The sequence below is a fragment of the Cryptomeria japonica genome, chromosome 6 (genome assembly GCF_030272615.1).
Source record: "Cryptomeria japonica chromosome 6, Sugi_1.0, whole genome shotgun sequence".
NCBI classification, from domain to species: Eukaryota; Viridiplantae; Streptophyta; class Pinopsida; order Cupressales; family Cupressaceae; genus Cryptomeria; species Cryptomeria japonica.
This window is the reverse complement of record NC_081410.1, coordinates 601638909-601652078: the sequence shown is the minus strand read 5'-3', so window position 1 is coordinate 601652078 and position 13170 is coordinate 601638909.

Genomic DNA, 13170 nt, shown 5'->3' with positions numbered 1-13170 from the left:
TCACCTCTGGGGCCCGCCTTTTTAGCCTTTACTCCTAGCCTACTGACTATTGCGACTTATGCCACGTGCCGCCAATTTACTCACTGTCAACCACCAGCTGGACTGTCTATGTGGCATGCCATGTGTTTTCCACAACTTCGCTAGTTTTAAACTACGCGCAACTTTGCCTAGCGAAATAGTGCGAGTCGTGGATCCACCCACGAGATGTGCACTAGTTACTGGGCCCGACAACTTTAGAAGAAAAACATTTAAGGCATAAATTTTTTCAATTAATTAACATGACCGCCTAGGCAAACAACAAGGGGGGACACTTCCTACGACCCCATGACCCATTACTTAAGTGAATAAAGTAACGAAAGATTAGAAACCAGAGGTTTTAGAACGAAACACGAGGATCTAAAATCAAAAACCCTTAAACCCTTAAGGTCTAAAACAAAGCTGAAGCATTTGGAACTACACCTTATTCAAAAGATCAACAAAACCATTGCCAATCATGGGAAAAGAAAAACCCATTTTAATCAGTGATAACAGATCTTATCCTTGAAAAAGAACATCAAATCAAATTGTATTCAGATCGAGTTGGAGAAGGAAAATCTAACATGGCAGTGTTTGAATACATTCTTGGCGGGAATCCACGAATATGAATACATGAGCTTGAAATAAAAAAGGTTGATTCTTGAAGAGAAGAAGAAGAGTTAAGAGATCTTGAGTGCAGAGAAGAATCATCTCCCTTAGAATTTATTCTGAGTAAGTTGTAGAGTGATTCAATAAGAAAATCGGTGAGAGGATTTAACCGACAGTGATTGAGTATTGACATAACTATAGCAGGTCCAATAATTGAGAAAACCTGTGAGGTGTGGTAGAGAAAGGCGACATCCAAGTGTGACATAGTAAGTTGTGAGATTGTGAGAGAGAGAAAGAAGAGAGGCTAAGAATCAGAGAGATTGATCTTATAACCGGTAGTGTGAGATCTAGTAGAGAATTAAAGAATGACAATCGATAGTAAACTATTTGATCAAGTTGCAAAACTCATTTGCAACAAGAAGATATAACTATATAAAAATTGTATTTCAATATACATCACCAAGTTAGAGCTTGGTGTAGGGGTGGGTACCCTAAAACTTTGCAATTTAGTGTTTCACTTGTGAGGGTGGATTGGAGCAATAGTCTCCAACAACATTTCTCACCAATGTTTTTCCCATATAGAGTTTTCCTCGTACATCTGGTGTTGTGGGTTGCATTTGTGTGATTGTCCTTTTTGGTTTCCTCACTTGCTTTACTAGTTTGATTGTTTAGTTCTTATGATAACAACCAGTATTCTGAAGTTTCCTTAAAAGTCAAAAAATTAGGAACCACTGAATCACCCCCCTCTGAGTGGTACTTTGTGTTCAATAGAAGAAGAGTGTGTGGCTAAACCAATGTGTGTGTCTGCAAGAGAGAAGCAGATTGGAGCATAAAAGGATCTATACAAGCAAGAGTTCTATTTTTAGATCATACATCTGTTGTTCCCTAATAGTTGCACCAGACTTAGAATCCCTTAACTAGGTAGGTCCTAACATGCCTGATTGTATAAATCCCTTCACGGGGTGACTCATTAGATTGGGTTCTAAATCCTTTCACAAGATTACTTCTAACAGATTAAAGCTCCTAATAGGGCTGAGGTAAATCCCTTAATCGGGGGACTCCTAACAAGGTCTTTGCATAACCGGGCATATTTGTAATCTCCTAACCGGGCTAGGTTCCTAACATGGCACATTCTGAAAGAGTGCAAAAGTCTTGTGGGTACCAATTCCCACTGTGGTTTTTCCAATTTGTGTTTCCATGTGAAAATATTGATGTTCATGTGTTGATTGATTTCTTATGTGTTGAGTTGATATCTTTTGATTGCATGCATGTTGATGAACACTTAGAAGAATAGCTTGATAAATTTGATCACCAGTATGATTTTAGTTATTACCAGTACTGTTTATGAGTTGTTTTTTAAAGAATTTTTTGGAGGTTGTTAAAGTTTACTATTTTTACTGATTCAGACCCCCCTCTCAGTAATAACCGGTTCCTCACAAATAACAATTGGTATCAAAGCGTTGGTCCTCTATGTGTAGAAGCTTAACTGCTTGAGGAAAAGCTCTGGAAGAAAATGATGAAGGAGGGTCTGAAGTTTACTAAGGACAACTACACAATATGAAAAAGATAGAGTGAAGATTTATATCAAAGGTAACGTTTCTCATTTTTGGCAACATGTTACTACTAAATAACTACCCCCTACCGGTCCTCTAACTCCAAATCAGCTTAAGGAACAACAGGAAAACAATCAAGTACTGAAAGCTATTGTAAGTGCACTATTTGATACTGAATACATTGACGTACATGGATTATAAACTACATTTGGAGTTTGGGAGAAATTAGAACTAATCTATGGTGGTGACAAACATGTTAAAAAAGCTAAGGAAGAGAGTCTTAGAGGTAAATTTGATGACATGAGAATGGTAGAAGGAGAAAATATAGCTCAGTATGGACAAAGGATTAAAGAGGTTGTTAGTGGTATTAAAAATTTTAGAGGAAAGATTGAAGATAACACTGTTGTAAGTAAGATATTAAGAACTATTTTACTTGCCTATGCTATAAGAGTTTCTACTATTCAAGAGTTAAGGTTAGTAAGTAGTGATAAAGTCACTGTTGATTCTCTTATTGGTAAACTGACTGCATTTGAATTAAATAGTTTTGATAACAGTATTTCTAAGACATCTAAATCAGCTTTTAAAGCATTTATAGCTGGTACACCTATGAGAAAAGGGAAAGATGTATGCCACAGTTATGACTATAGATCTAGTCATGGAAGAAGAAGAGGAGATAATAATGATGAAGACCATCTGATGGAGTTTGAAGCTCTTCTGGCTAAGAGATTTCCAAGAGGCACTTGTAAATATAAAGGTAAACTACCTCTTAAGTGTTTTTCTTGCAATAATATTGGACATATTGCTGAAAATTTCCCTAACAGTGATAGTAAGGAGAAGTTTAGGAAATATAAAGGAAAATGGAAGAAAAAATGCTATGTTGCAGTTGATGAAGGTGTGACAGATGAGGAATAAGAAGATGATGACAATGAGGAGATTATCTTTATTTTTATGTGTAGTGTCATAAAATTGTGACCCTAGCAATTTTTGACTGCATTAGGGTCCTCACGCATGCAAGTTCAAATCCTCTAGCCTAATTGGAGATCGAATATTGCTCAGCTTGCGAAAACAACTTATTCTTTGGCTTGTGCATCTCCTCATCTGCACTCTACCCTAGAGAAAGGGGTAGGATAGGGGCGTGGTGCCACTATCCTCCTAGGATAAGGACATGGTGCCCCTATCCTTGCCCTATTTTGGGGCAGGACCCTTCCTAGGGTTACATTGTTGGTTGTGCCTTGGGTGGGAAACTCCCCCAATGTCGGCCCATGATGAAAATCAGATCCACTAACATGTATTTAAGGGGAATTTGTCCTCTCATTTGCATAAGTTGGAGAGGTGGAAGTTGGAGAGATTCAAGTTGCATAAGCGATCAAGCATTCTTTTCCAGCATTGAGCATTCTCAAGTCTTCCTTCAAGGTTAGGTGTTGCATTCAAGTCAAGGATTCAACCATTGAAGAGGAGATTGATTTCAAAATTCAATTTCGCACAAACATTTTTTTATCAACATTGCTACTAAAACCTCCCTTGAGGTGATTTACAATTCAGTCTTTCATTTACAACTACTTGCAAGTACTTTCTTTCATTACTTGGTTAATTCAAAAACTGGGGTTTGACCTAAAGGTAAACCCCCAAGCCTAACCCATTTTCCTCTCTTTTCTTTGTGTAGGTTGCAGGTGCACAATTGTACTTATGGATTTGGGTTTCATTTGTAGAGGCAGAAAAACCCTTTCGCTTCATGGATTTTTCAGAGGATCGTGTACATTCTCACCACAGTCTAGGCAACTTTTCTTGAAATTCACAAAGCGACTTCATCTCGACATTTAATTGCTAGATCCAAGTGCAAAACTTCATCCCATATTCCGATCTTAAGTTATAATCAATTCTTTTCCACTTTTGCGCTACATAATTCAATCAGTTCCTTTCCATTTCAAAAGAGGGGATCAACTTAACATTCCTAATTCATTCATAATTCAATCTACCATCTTCATGTGGAGAGATTGAATCTAGTGAATTATCCTCTCCTCTTTCTAATGTAACATGGTCAAAAGTGCTTGAATGGTAATCAATAGCGAAACTCTCATCTCTCTTTGAGGGAAAGGGTAATTTTCTTCTTGATCTATCATTCACCATTTTTTCACCATTACATTTTGGTGAACCCAGTGTCTTGCATGATTTCCTTTGAACAAAATTGCATATTTTCCCTTTACAAGTTTCAACTTTCTACAAACTTAGTGGTTAAATCATTAAAAACCCTAGTTTTTAAATTTAAAATTGAACTTGTGATTTGTAAAAATTGCTTGTGGTTATATTAGATCTGAAAATTGTTTTGTTTGTCAAATTCAATTTCCTCCTTGTCTTGTTCAATTTGCAAATAAAATTTACAAAATTAAGAGGTTACTTGTTAAAACCCTAATTTTCAAAAATCATATTGAACTTGTGCAAAAATCCGATTTCAACTTAATTTTCAAATTTCTGATTGCTCTCAGATTTGTCTTCAATCCTGCAATTCAAATTTTTAATTTCCCCCCCTTTTTTTTTTCCCAAAATTCAAATTTAAAAATTAAGTGGTTAGGTCATAAAACCCTAATTTTCAAATTTAATTAGATTTTGTGCAAATTTCAAATCAATTTCATTCCAATTTAGAGTTCTAGACATTTTCCAAGGTGTCCCTATCTATTAGGTTTGACCTTTTTCAAAATTGCAATTCAATTGCTCTTTTTCTTCAAAACCCTAAGAGGGTGTTATTTTCACATTTGCTCCTTCATTTAGCCCATCTAGAGATCATAAAATTCACCATTTTTGAGGGGTTAGCTTTAAAATCATTGTAATATCCATCCCTAAAAATTTTGACAAAATTTGGTTGTACCATAAGCATTCCCGTCACGATCCTCGACTTTTTTCCAAAAATTTTGGGAGACTGTTATGATTGTATTTACTATCCTAAATATGGAAGATTGGCTGATTTTATTGATTTTTGATCCCTCTAGAATCGGAAATACCTTCAAAATTCAACATTTCAACTTACAAGAAATCTTTTAAAATTAAGAGGTTAATTATAGTCTGCCCTGATTTTAAAATTAAGTGGTCTTCCCTTGGCCCTATTTTGAAATTATAATTTCCTTTCATTTTTGGAAATTATGTCATTCCCATCCTCCAACAAAGTTCAAATTGTGTAATCATTATTTTCTTAAATTTTGCATTACTCAATTTTGTAAGCTTGGTTCCATAATTCAAAATTCAAATTTTCCCTCCAGTGCATGCATTTTACCACTATTATTCCTACCTATCCTATCCCCGTTAGACAAAGTATTAGAATTAAAGATTCCCAAGGTTTAATTACCAAGGAGATGGAGCCTAATTTGGGTGACTTCTTTAATGAGGATCATACTTCTCATCCTAATCATGTGCCTATTCACCCCATTGGTGGATCCCATGATGAAGAAGAAGCTTTAACTAGGGTGTCTTTAGATCAACTTTCTACATTGGACAATCAATTTGATATCTTTCAACAATGGATGTCCCAAGAATACCCTAATAGTGAAGCTCTTCCATTAATTGAAGATCTTAAGCACATGCTTCAAAGTGATAAGATTGGAATTGATATATTATGTGGCATTGCACATATTGTTGATTCTAATGTCATGCCTATCAAGAGTTGTGCAAAAACCTAGGTTACTCACAACCTCCAACACAAGTCAATCCTTCAATTCCTTTGACTACTCTTATGACTAGTATTCCTACTTTTGCATCCAACATCATGACTACTTCAACTCAAAATGACATTCCTACAACCATGAGTCATGGCAGCAATCCCTCTTCTTCATTTAATCCTCCATCTTTACCTATGTCTTCTATAAATATTTCTATTATTCCTCAACCAATCAGTGTGACACAAGGGGGCAATTCCTTCAACAACTTTATTGCTCCTTTAAGTGTCCCTTTTCCTACCCAATCATCACCATTGCCTACTTATCATAATGTCCCACCACCTTATTCTCAATCCATACCTTCTTTCAACAACATCACACCACCTTCTCAATCAGTTATGTCTAACATCAATTCTTCTACCGAAATGACAATCAACAATCTTCCCCAAACTGTGTCTTCTTTACAACAACAAATTGCTTTTATGAGTCAATCCAAGTTTAGTGTGCCCACCTTTGATGTTGGGAGCCCACTTTCTCTTGATATTGTTAAATCCATGCCACCTAAATATGTTGAGATTATTGGCAGATGCACACTCCAATGAGAAATTGTAGGTGATTGAAGGTATTGTCATTGATGGCAACCTTGCAATCCTATGGCACAGGCACCGACAGACTCTACACTAGCATATAGTTAACTAGCAGTGGCAAAGATGTTTACCGACACCCCAGCTGACAAGATTTTATTTATTACATTTTTTATTTAATTGTAATATCTTTTTGTAAGCCAACAAGGTGAATTGTAATAGGACTCATATATAAGTATGAGATCTTATAGATCATTTGTGTAAAAAGAATGTAAGAGGTAGATGCGAACATGAGAATATTAAGGCAGATTTTGGAGTAAGGTTTATGGTTATTTTGTAAGCTTAAACTAGTACTAAACCTGGCATAGTAGATGCTGAACCAAAGTAGTACATTATATTGGATTTTCATAATCTAGTTTGTAAGTCAGTGAGACTTCCCTTTTGTAATTAAGTAGTGAGCTTTAGGCACTTGGCCTTCCTACATGTGCAGGCCCCTACTATAAGTAATATTCATTTATTGGCTAGTAAGTGAATATTGTGGGTCAGAAATCCCACCGAGGTTTTTCCCACACCGGGTTTCCTCGTTAAAAATATTGTGTTGTGGTGTGTTTTCTATGTTGTGCTTATTGTTCTTATTTACTGCATTAATTATGGTTTACTGGTACACTGTTTTGGAATGCAATTTACTTAATAAGTTCAAAAAATCCATTTATAGGTTAGATACTGATTCACCCCCCATCTCAGTATCTTTGGGAATCCTAACAATTGGTATCAGAGCCTAGTCGTATTTTTTTAGAACCCTAATAGCTTGAGGGAGATTCTGACAATGGTACAGATGGAAATTTTGAGAAAGCAATTGGAAACAACTCTTGCAGATTATGATGTAGAAAAGTTGAAGAATATCAAACTTGAAGATGAACTGAAGGCTGCATAGGAAATCATTCAAGGACTTCAAGAGAATTATACTATTGCCTAAAATAAAAGAAGAGAACTTCATGAGAAGATACAAAAAGATGATGATGAAAAAGAAACTCTTAATGATCTTGTAAGCAAGTTGAAACAAGAGAACATGACCTTGAGGAATGAGATGCAAGATATGAAGATGACTTGGCTAGGAGAATCAATGATGTTGCAAATGAAAATATAAGACTCAGTCATGAAAATGACATGTTAAAGACAAACTTGATTCAATTGGAACATGATAAAACTAAACTCATGAGACAAAAAGATATCTCGGAAAAAGAGTTGGCTACTGCAAATCAACATAAGGAGAAATTCAAGAAAAGTTTAGAAGAATTTGATGATATGCTGAAAAATCAGAAACCTAATGGAGATACTAATGGCCTTGGCTTTGAAGTTGGTGAAAGCTTTGGTATTGCAAACAATCATGATCACAACAAACCGATAAGAAAACCTAATGCATATAAATTTAATGGGAAATGCTTTAATTGTAACAAGTATGGTCATATAGAAAGTGAGTGTAGCTCTAGAAACTATCAAAACACTAATGCACCCACCGGTTAATGTTCTAAATGCAATAAAATTAATCACAATTCAGAAAATTACAGAATGAATGTAAGATGTTATGTTTGTGGAAGATTTGGACACTTATCTAATCAATGCAGAACACATACCGACATAGGATATGGAAAAGCTATTCAAAAAAATAATGTGACTTGTTATGCTTGTAACAAGATTGGACATAATACAAAATTTTGTACAAGTAAGGCATCATTTTAAAATAACAAAGGACCCAGTTTGAAAGGTAAAGAAAAGGTTGATGAGGTAAAGCAATAATTTTCAAAACAATGGATTAGAAAGAGAGATCAGAATGTTGATGAGACTATCCTTCACCGGTAGAACAGAGTATCACTCCACTGGCAGGAGATTCTTCATCTAACTAAAAAGAAATCCCTTGGGGGTATGGCATCAAATTGAAAACATGCTAGTTTACCCCCGGTTGATGGTAAGAAGATGAAATGCTTCTTTACAGGAAGATGAGTTAAGTTTTCACTTAACCGATAGGCATTTATTATGGTAGTTGAAGGAAATGACATTATAAAGAAAGTGTTTTTCACTCTTTTTCACTCACCGAGCATTCAAACTTCCTTAGAGCATGAAAAACTAGAGCAAAGGCATCCACAGTGAGAAGTGAAGCAAATCTATCAAGCATTCAAACCTAAAGGTAGATTAAGGTATTTATACAATGGATTCCTCCTCTACACCTGAATTCATTGCAAACCCTACTGTAATTGAAGTGGTTAAATGCCCTAGGCCCGTATTTAAGATTATACCCAAAGTTACGAAGAAGGATGATAATGTAAGATTCATTAGCATGATACTAGGATACAAAGCTACACATGCTAACAGATTAAACTCTGTTTCTAGTTTATGTATCAAGAGTACTTTTGACATGGTGAATAGTAATGCAAAAATTGACATATGTGAATGGCTAAAGGATGAATTGATTGATAATCTGAAGAAAATTAAGGGTGACAAGAAAGGTACTTTCAGATTTGGTAACTTACTTGTATGTCTATTGCTATACATCACCAAGGAAGTTCCCGATATAGGTAGAAAAGAATTTGGTTTTGACATACTGGTAGGAAAACAACTTTTCGATATCTTTAGCAACATGGGAGATGACAGGGAAAATAACATAATTGAATACTTTCAAGCATTTAAGGCTATAATGAAGACTAGGGAAAGAATATCTCAAACCATAGTTGACAAATACCAAAAGGAGATATGCTTTGTTATAAAGAAGGATGAAATCTGGATGGAAGGAGTGGCTACTAGAATAGTTTAGGTAGCTAAAATGGGTTATGAGGCAGATGAAAACATTATAGAAACATATGCTAAAGCCCTCCTCTAAGCACCTAGAGAACTTGAAGAAGAAGTATTTGGAAATGTTGAGACTGGGATTGAAACACACGTTGAACAATCAACTGATCCCTTGGATACTGGAAAGACAGATACCATTGCTGTACACACTAAAAAACCTACCGAGTTAGAGAAATTGGCTACTGATAACACAGTAAAATATTTTGAGATACTAACAATGCATAATTCAGAGGTACACATAGAGAAACTGATAGAAAAAACTGAGACTTCATCAAAGAAACTAGCAGAAGAAAGCATAGAGAAACATACTGAGATACATTCTAAGAAACGTGAAGAGAGAAAGGTTGAGATAGAGATAGTGCCACCAACAACAACTGAGAAACCCAAACCTTTTCTATTTGAGATGCAGACACAAACTGACCTACCAGAGGTCAACTCAAGAAAAGAGGTTAATCACACCAACAAAATGCAGATTGTTAAGGTAGTTCGACAATCTTCTGGTTCTTCCTTAACAAAATTCAGACCAATAAATGTAACAAAGGTATTATTGGATTCCATCAAGAAAATAATAGATTGCAATGCACTTGCATATAAGGATATTGATGATACCATCCCTATTTTGAAATTGATTGCACCCAAGTGCAATGTGGAAAATAAATATTCTTTGAGCCAATTAGACACATTGTCTAAGTATATCACTGACAATCTATTGATAGTTGATTAGATTAATGAGGAGACTTTCAGTGAGAAAATGAACAAGGAAAAAGAAAAATTCTTTGATGAGACAATAAAGAAGTGCACGGAACACAATGACACCCTCCTACCGACACTAAACAAAACATTAAAGGAATTTAAGGAGTTGTATAGAGACACATGTAAGACCAATATTTTGACAATGGATATAGACAAGGGGATCAGCATAGTACCATCATAAATAAATGATATAGCTGCTAATCTCATAGGTTCATTAGAACCCATATCAGTAATAGAGCTGGAAATTGCAAGTTTTGAGGAAAAACTTTAAAAAAATGGAAAAGAAAAAGGAAAGAATACAATACAAGGCTAAGGAACTGAAATGTAGACTTGGTTTGAAACTTGATATCCTCATCTCTTTGAGAAAATAGATTTCAGAGGCACTTGTTCTAGGACTTAAGACACTAGAAGAGAAAATGCACATACTCGTCGGTACCATCCAAAGGATAGAAGCATCATTAAAAGATAGTGAAAGGTTCACTAACAACTTAAATTTTGCACTAGAAGATCTATATCAAATTGTAACCCACCGGTTACAAGGATCCAGTTGAGTGTAGCCTTTGTCATTGTATGAATGAGAAAAATAATGGACAGAAGAGTTCATCTGCTCAGGGGGAGCACACAGTTTTTGGTAAAATTTTTGGACAACATATTTTGGATACAATTTTGACTTTTTCTCATGAGTGTTGCCATCAATGCCAAAGGGGGAGATTGTTGGAAAATGCACACTCCAATGCAAAATTGTAGGTGAATGAAGGTATTGTCATTGATGGCAACCTTGCAATCCTATGGCACTGACACCCCAGCCAATAGGATTTTGTTTATTACATTATGTTTTTAATTGTAACATCTTTTTGTAAGTCGACAAGGAAAATTGTAATAGGACTCATATATAAGTATAAGATCTTATAGATCATTTGTGTAAAAAAAATGTAAGAGGTAGATGCGAACATGTGAATATTGAGGCAGATTTTGGAGTAAGGTTTATGGTTTTTTTGTGAGCTTAAACCGGTACTGAACCTGGCATAGCAGATGTTGAACCAAAGCAGTACATTATATTGGATTTGTATAATCTAGTTTGTAAGTCAGTGAGACTTCCCTTTTGTAATTAAGTAGTGAGCTTTAGGTAGATGGCCTTCTTGCATGTGCAAGCCCCTATTGTAAGTAATATTCATTTATTGGCCAGTAAGTGAATATTGTGGGTCAGAAATCCCAACGAGGTTTTTCCCACACCAGGTTTCCTCATTAAAAATCTTGTGTTATGGTGTGCTATCTATTTTGTGCTTATTGTTCTTATTTATTGCATTAATCCTGGTTTACCGGTACATTGTTTTTGAATGCAATTTACTTAATAAGTTTAGAAAATACATTTACCAGTTAGATACTGATTCACCCCCCTCTTAGTATCTTTGGGAGTCCTAATAGATATCCCTCAATTGGAACTCTATAATGGAAAAGGTGATCCTCTTACGCATGTCAAAACATTTCAAACCTTGTGTACTGATTTTGCTTATGATCAACGATTGCTTGCAGAATTGTTTACAAGAACATTAAGAGATAAGGCCTTACAATGGTATTTCTCTCTCCCATCTTATTCTATCACTTCTTTTCAACAACTAGCAAATTCGTTCATCCAACAATTTCAAAACAACACTGGTCTTAAAATCACTTTGACTGATTTGATACATTGTAAAGAAGGTGTTAAAGAAAAAGTGACTGATTTCATTGGTAGATATAAGTTTGTGTGCTCAAATTTATTTTCATGTACCTGATAATGATATTCCAATAATTTTCATTTCTAATTTACAAAAAGATATCAAGGAAAACTTATTTTTTCTAAGTTTACTTCTTTTCTATAGTTGTGTGCAACACTCCACAATTATCAACTAGTTGTGAGTTAAATGAAGCAATCCACTCCTATAGATCCTAGTGATAAGGGGTAGAGTGTTCAACAACCATTTGCAAAGTTCAAACCAGAAAAAATATTCATCAAGTTCAATTATCCAATCAACAACAATTACGTGAATGCTACAACAGGTGTTCCTTCTATTTCTAATTTTTTTCCAAAGAGAAAGATAGTTTACTTCCTTGAATGAATCTTTACATAGTATTATGTCTCAGTTGTTGCACATAAATGTTATCAAACTTCCTCTTATAAAACAAATAGATCCTTCCAAACTTTCATCTCCTTATTTTGATAACAATTTCTTTTGCCAATTTCATCGTAAACCTGGTCATGATACTGAAAAATGTTTTGAATTGAAGAATAAGATTCAAGACTTGATTGATAATAATACTATATCTATGGTAGGTGTGAATGATAAAGGGAATAAATCGCTAGGTCTTCCTAATCAAAATCTTAATATTTTCATTGATCCCTTGCCATCTCATACCTCTAACATTATTGAGATTGTGCCTAAGTCTCTCTCTTCTGAAGAATTCACCTCTATGGCTCCAAACTTGGTTAATATGGTAGAAACATAACATACACCTAAGGATCCTTGTATTACATTTCACCCTAGTGAGACCATTAGAGCACCCAATGGCCTTTATACATAGTTGCAAAGGTTAAGGATATCCCTTGTCATGGTGCCCTGATTGATCCCTCTTGCATGGTTAATGTCATAATTGAAGAGCAAGTTTTCACTTTACAATTGCATAAACCAATATATGATTCTTCTAATGTGGTTGTGAAGTTTGTTGGCAATATAGCATTATAATAGACAATGAAAGATTGTTGGCATTTCAATAAGGATATTGAGAAGGTTATTGATGATTATGGATATAACTGATTAAGGATGTTTACTATCTTGATATTATTATTTTGTCATTGATGTCAAGAAATTGATTTTCTAACTTAGTATGATGTTGCCATATCTTGAGAAGTATGGTTTAAAGATTATAAAGATGTCGATAAAAGACACAGAAAGAATATGATGAATAAGGGGATGAGTAAGGTATTCAATGGGCAACTATTACCAAGCTAGACAATGATGGGATCATGATGTTTAGATTGTTTTGACATCATACATATGTTGTAAATTGTAAGGTTAATATTATACTCTGTTATCAAGCAAAGAACCTAGTCGGTAAACCCTAAGGTTATCGCTATCGGTTAATGAAGATGGAATGTCTACCGAGTGAAGTTTAGTATTTACCGAGTTGTAA